Source organism: Typopeltis vanoorti, chromosome 1, assembly GCF_054136105.1.
Source record: "Typopeltis vanoorti isolate ZY-2024b chromosome 1, IOZ_Tvanoo_1.0, whole genome shotgun sequence".
In the NCBI taxonomy this organism is placed as follows: domain Eukaryota; kingdom Metazoa; phylum Arthropoda; class Arachnida; order Uropygi; family Thelyphonidae; genus Typopeltis; species Typopeltis vanoorti.
The window spans coordinates 93,906,963-93,913,831 of NC_143549.1; the positions used below are offsets into that span (position 1 = coordinate 93,906,963).

Sequence of the window (6,869 nt, forward strand, 5' to 3'; positions counted from 1 at the left end):
GTATGTGAGATTCCAAACTCTCTGGAAATATCAGTATTTCTGCGGCCTTCATCAAGCTTTCCAATAATTCTTCCCTGCATGAAATCATCTGTATGATGTGTTTGAGACATTACAAGACATCCAAGTTTGCAATTTTATTCCTTCACGAAAAGAGCTTCTTTCAAACACAATTCGCTTAGTGCAGCCGCTTGCCTTTTATCCCATTGAGTGCTGCTACGTCTGACTTTGCGCGCGTCATTCGAAAAATCTGAATGTGTATCCGCTTTCTATTCAAAATCGGCAGTTATACAAATTGCCACAAGTTGATTCATTTGAATTTGCGGTTGTAATCTTCAGAAATAGTGTTCGTCCTTAGGTTTTGAACACCAGTGTATTTGCCCATTTACAGATGGATTGTTTTATCAGTTCCTCAAGGCAAAGTTAATCAAATCTGGTGAGTTGACCGCCTTGAATAACGCGTCTCTCGATCTGATGTTTCAGAAGCCTCAACTGTTCCAGAGTTTATTGTTATAGTGATATTTTTATAGTACCACTATGATAGTAATTTTTTCTTTCTTATTTTAATATTTCAAATAATTTTTATGCTTATCGATTCAAACATTTTCTTAAATTTAATAAAGCAGCAATATAGATTTTTTCCTATACCATTTACAATAATTATAATAGAAATGTTGCTCTTAAGTTGTTTTTTGTTTGCTTTGTGTATTTTTGTAATTCATTTGTTAGCGTGACTTAATACGGTATTAGGACTATATTTTGCATTTCGGAATACAGCCAGCTATCTTTATTTCTGTTCTACAGATTGTTTTTTTTTTCTTTTCTTTTTAAATTAGGTTGCTGTCATTTGTGTTCGTAATTATTATTTCAAATCAATGAAAATTTACCAATAAAGAGACTTTTTTTCCTCCTGAAACGTATATTTTATTGAGCTTTTTCGGTAATACTCCAGCTATCTTTCTACAATTTCCTCGGCAAACCTGTAACCGCGAATATTTATACAAGAACTGCTAGACGTAACGGAAAGGTTAAAAACAATTGAATAGACTTCGTGCAGGATTGACGGGCTTGCAAACGGGTGAGAACACGTGTTTCACTCAGACTTCGCATCTGGAAAATAAGAATAAATACAAAAATGAGAAAATTGGCATGAAATAATCAAAAATAAAGGAGAAACGTATGCTTTCAATATATATTAATGCATTTAGCTAATAACGGGATATTTACCTTAAGTAAGGAATGGGTTGTAAGAGTTGATATTTAATGCCATCCACCATAACCAAGTCCGACTCCATGTGCTAATCCAGCTCCGTAACCCCAGCCAACTCCATAACCAAGACCTGCTCCATAACCTAAAGCACCACCTCCTACCCCATAAACCACTGGAGCAGCAACTGCTGCCTTAGCAACCACCGGTGCCCCGACTGCAACTGGGGCAACAGGCCCTGCGTAAGGAGAAGCAACGTAGGCAGCAGCGGGTGCACTGTGAGCTGTTCCAGGTTCGTTGGTCTTGATAGCGGCACGGAATCCAGCACCATCAGCGACGTATTCTACGTGACGGGCACGACCATCGATGTCAGTCAAGGTGTAACCTCCTTTCTGGACGTGGCCATTTCCGGATTCGTATCGGCCGTTTGTGGCTCCTAGACCATCAGCAATCTGGTAGTTGAAGGCATAGTTGCCGAAGTCCTATACAGAATAAATAATTTTATTCATCTTCTAGATATTCAGCATGAGCTGAATTAATTAGGTGAACAACATAAGAAAAAGTTACATCTTATGTTAAAAAATAAAAAAAAAACACCCAATAATAAAAAAAAACTATCGATAATCGGAAGTACTGTAAACTAATGAAATCTCTTGGATAAAATTTACTTCAGAAAGAAAGAAAGGTTGAAATATTTCGCACTTTAAGTATGGATGAGTGTCCATTTTATTTATTTAGTTTCAAAAGAGGTTATTTGATAGCATATTTGTTATAAACTATAATGGAATTGTTTGTACATAGTTTTATGCGATACTTACGTCTTGTTGACGAGAGCTGACACTTGCACCACCTAGATGGGCTACTCCATGGGCAACAGCCAAGGATAAACAGAAGATAACAATCTGAAAGAAACAAATTGAAAAGTAAGAAAAGAAACGTGAAGTAATAAATCGAGAATGGAAGGAGTTAGAGGAATGATGGAAGCACACGTGACACATCCAGAAGCAAGCAAATATACTTTTTAAAATAAAATATTAAAAAATATACATTTGGGATATTTTATTCCATACACTTGAAAATTAACGAAAAAAAATCATTTAATTCAGGTTAATTAATTTAGACTATCGTCCTAAATGGCATAAATTAGTTAAGAGAATTATTTATTACATTAATAGAGAATGCTTAAACCAGCTTTTCTATATAGCAAAATCACCATAATTAGAAATAACGTTGATATACGAGTAATAACTGAATTATCGTTTGAAATTTGATAAAGTTAACTTGAGATTTGAACAGAAATTAAATTCTTTACGAAGTCATTGAATAGTAAATGAATTCGGTTTCAAAACTTGAAGTTAATTTGTGACATGAGAAGTCGAATTAAAATATTAAAAAATTAATTTAAGTGCTTGTATATGATAGCTCAGTTGAAAGGCAGGCTGAACAATACGCCTAGAAAGAATCTGAATTCAATTCTTTTCGTGGCGAAAGGATGTGATTTAGCCGATCTCTTACGTTTCTAGAAAGGTTTTCTCCCAGAAACTTAAGTTTTTAATCCTACATACAAACGAATCTTCCAGAGAACACACGCAACCAGCAGACAAAAATACTATCGGTAAGCGGTAGATGGCGCAGTATGAATAGTGGATTATTTAACATGTTAATGGTTTGTTGATAGAATAGTGTGGATAATGTAGTGCAGTGGTGGATTGTGTACAGGTGTAGAATAGTTGCTTGCGATGTCTTTGAACATCGACGGAGATGTCATATAATAACATCGCAGAATTCTACAGGCATTTCCGAGCTCAATAAATTAAACTGAACTGAATTACGATATCAAGATTAAACATATTAAGTGGATAACAATTTTCAAATTAAAATGAAAAATATTAAGAATTTATGAAGTTGATAACAATATTAATTTAAAATGAAATATTATTAAGAATATAAATTACTCATATTAAGATTAAGAACAATAATGATAGTAAGTCGTCCTCGAAAAATAACACTGTTATGAAGAAGTTAGTATTAGTACTCATACTGTACTTACAATTCACATACCTTATAGTCCTTATAAGGACTGGCTTAAAGGGGCGATGCAAGAATGCTTTTCATCTTCCCCGTTATCTGTAGACGACAGTGTAGGGATAAAGTGTTATTGAGCTATTAAAGCTCTGATCATGACAGGAGGGTAACAGCAATAACCGAGCCTCAGTTAGAACTTCATTGGCTACAGCATTGCCATCCATTACCCTCCAATAGTATTAATGAACCTCACCTCGCCTCACCACCCTCCTTCGTAACAATAATAATACCAACTAATTATACTACAATAAATATTACCGTAAATTGTTTAGAAATTTATAAAGGTGTACAAAGTTTATATTTAAATTTAACTAGTTAAATGAAGAAATTTTTTAAAGCTTAAGTATTTTAGAATTTAAATATAAAATACAAATATATATTATTCTTAATATTCAGTTTTTTTTTTGAAAATATTTAAATAATTCTCGGACAGCACAAGAAGTGATACGGTACCTAAAATTTGTTGTTTGAATGCCAAAAAAAATTTTTTTTTTGTTCAAATTCCATAATTCACTATCGCTATTTATTGTTTCGTTCAAAATATTATTTTATTTCGTTTCGATATAAAATAATTATTTAATCACATTATTATTTTATTTTATTATGTTGGTATTCCTTATATGAGTATGCAGTTAATCAGCACTGAATTATAAATTAAAATTTCTGCGTATTATTATAGGATGCAAAATATCTGGTCATAATATATTAACTTCATAACATATCATAATAAAATAAATTTATATTATATACTGACATTAATTTTAACCGTTTCCTTAGGTATTTAAATTTAAACATCATATGAACAAAAAATTTTGAATTCAGAATACTGAAATTCGATCTTAATTACGAGTACATCAAAATATTTGATAACTAATTCAGTTCAACTTTAGTGACACACTAGTCGTGTCGTGAATACTTTAAATAAGCTTGCTTCTATCATGCTTACCTTAGCGATCATCTTGATGGCTTGAGATGTTTTGTTGTAAGAAGCTGGATGCAGAACTGAAACCCTTCAATCTCCTTATATACTCCGAGAAGTTTGCCAGACTGACGTAGTGACCCTGTCCTTCGAATCCGTGAAATGCGATATACAAGGTAGCAATGTTACCTTCTCACACATAAAGCAAGCAATGGTATGCGAAGGAAAACTGCTTAACATTTTTAAGCGCTTCCCCATAAACTACTATTTACTCTATTTTTAGTGGCCTCAAGTTTAATTTATTCGTTTTTCTTTTTCTCTCATTTTATTTTTCTTTCCCCCCTTTTTTGCATAGTAGAAGAAAACTGGATGAATTGTAACAGAATAAAATCCTTTATATGTTTATGATTATTTTATACTTTACTTATTAATAATTTAATAAAATAGTTTAAATTAAAATAAAATTTTAATTAAAATAGTTTAAATTGAAATAAATTTTAATTAAAATAATTTAAATTAAAGTAATAATTTAATTATTTAAACTATATATCACCCAAATAATTGAGAAAACAAAAATCAAGACCTCTTAAAATATAGTTTGTTCTGGATCAGAATAGACTATAAAAACAAAACTTTTCTTAAAAATGATATAGAAAATGATGTATTCCCGTAAGCTCTCCGGTCAAATTTCATCGAAACTTTCATAGTTTCTGCATTCTGCTTTAAAATAATGCTGTATTAAATATCCGCTTGATTCATATAATAGTGAATTAAAATTTTGATTAAAAATAATCAAAGTTTAAATTAATATAACAACAGTAACAATACTACCAGAATAATTTACTAATAACATAACTATAAAAAAAAAGAAAGAAGAAAAAAAATATGCCGAAAGTTCTCCAAATGGAGATTACAAGTGAATCCCCAGAAGAGTGTAGCAATACTTTTCACCAGAAGAATGGCAACTCCCATGGGGGACCTTTATCTTTTCAACACCAAAATCCCCTGGCAAACAGAAACAAATTATCTTGGAGTAATTCTGGACAAAAGATTAACGTTCCACCCACACACCAAAGCCTTATGTACGAAAGCATCTAAAACTATTGCACAACTTTACCCTCTAATAAATAGAAAAAGTAGACTGAATACCAGAATCAAAGTGCTCCTCTACCTGTTGACGATCCGCCCAATGTTGACATATGCCTCTCCAGCCTGGAGCCACACATCCAACTCCAACATCCTCAGACTGCAGAGAGTGCAAAATAGGTGTTTACGCATGATATTGGACGCACCGTGGTTCGTAAGGAACGTGCAACTGCATAGAGATACGAACATCCCTTACATCTACTCCTTCCTATTAACTACAGCAGAAAAATTTTTCTCAAAGATCTCTACTCACCCCAACGATCTAGTTAAACAAGCAGCAGACTATGAAGAGACTGACCTCTTCAAATACAAGAGGCCAAAAGCCATCCTAAATACTTGCAACAATGACTGATCTCCGTGCCCCCCAGGGCGAGCTCTCAGCTCATAAATCTTTCCTTCAATTCATCCTCCTTATCAGACAACGGGGAATAAAAGCATCTTGCTTCACCCTTCTGGCCAATGATGTTATGTTATGTTATATGCCGAAAGGAGAATCAATCGACCGTGAGATGCGGTGATTGATTCATTCAATCCAATACCCTTGGAGGGTAATGGATAGCAATGCTGTAGCTAATGAAGTTCTAACTGAGGTTCGGCTGTTGCTGTTACCCTTCTGCCATGATCAGAGCTTTAGTAATAGCTCAATAACCTCATCCCTACACTGTCCTCTACAGATAACGGGGAAGATGAAAAGCATTCTTGCTTCGCCCCTTTAAGCCAGTCCTTATTTAAGCCAGTCCTTATAAGGATATAAGGATAATATGCCGAAATTTAATTTTTAATTATTGTAAAATTTTCGCTTACGGAACAAAGAAGATAAAACTGTAAAATTTTCGCTTACGGAGTAGAGAAGATAAAATTGTCAATAATTTCCTAACTTTAAAAAAATGTAATAAAATAGACATAAACAGGAAAATAAATAAAGTTAGGAAAGATTAGCAGATTGAAAACGTACTATTTTCCATAATGAGGAAGGTGTAGACCATTGAATCTATTTAAATTGGGACGAAGGTGTAAAGGTCCACGGCTTTATAAAGCTGTGTTATGAGGCAACGACATTTATGAAGAACTTTTGCACTTATGTTATCACTTTTTTTTTGTTGCGAAAGGCAACAAAAATATTCAGTAGATTTAAAACGTTCGCTACGCGTTCAGAAATGCGTTGCACATAAAGGATAGGAAGGAGAGTTAATTCAAATGAGATACATTTAACTATAAAAAGTATACTTTTAATGGACTTTATTTCAACTAGTTCATGAGATAATTGAAATTGAGTTCAGAAAAGGGCTTATCTTCCCTAAGGAACCTTTTTTTTTAAACTAGCAATTCACCATAATCGAATCCAAAACCTATGAGTACATATACAAATAAAAATCTGTTAGGATTAAGAACATCGCCTCTTAGCTAGTACGCCGTTGACATGCACTTCAGCAATGACAAGAATTAGAGAATAACTGCCGTCTGTTTCTCCCCCCCCCCCGTTGGAATTTCAAATACAGTACACAGTAGCAAACC

At 33.3% G+C, this 6,869-nt stretch overlaps 1 pseudogene; it reads right to left on the reverse strand.

Annotated features, from left to right (window-relative positions):
* Nucleotides 1-1,257: 1,257 nt before the first annotated feature.
* LOC150110218 (adult-specific rigid cuticular protein 15.7 pseudogene) lies at nucleotides 1,258-4,247 on the reverse strand (annotated as a pseudogene).
* Nucleotides 4,248-6,869: the final 2,622 nt, after the last annotated feature.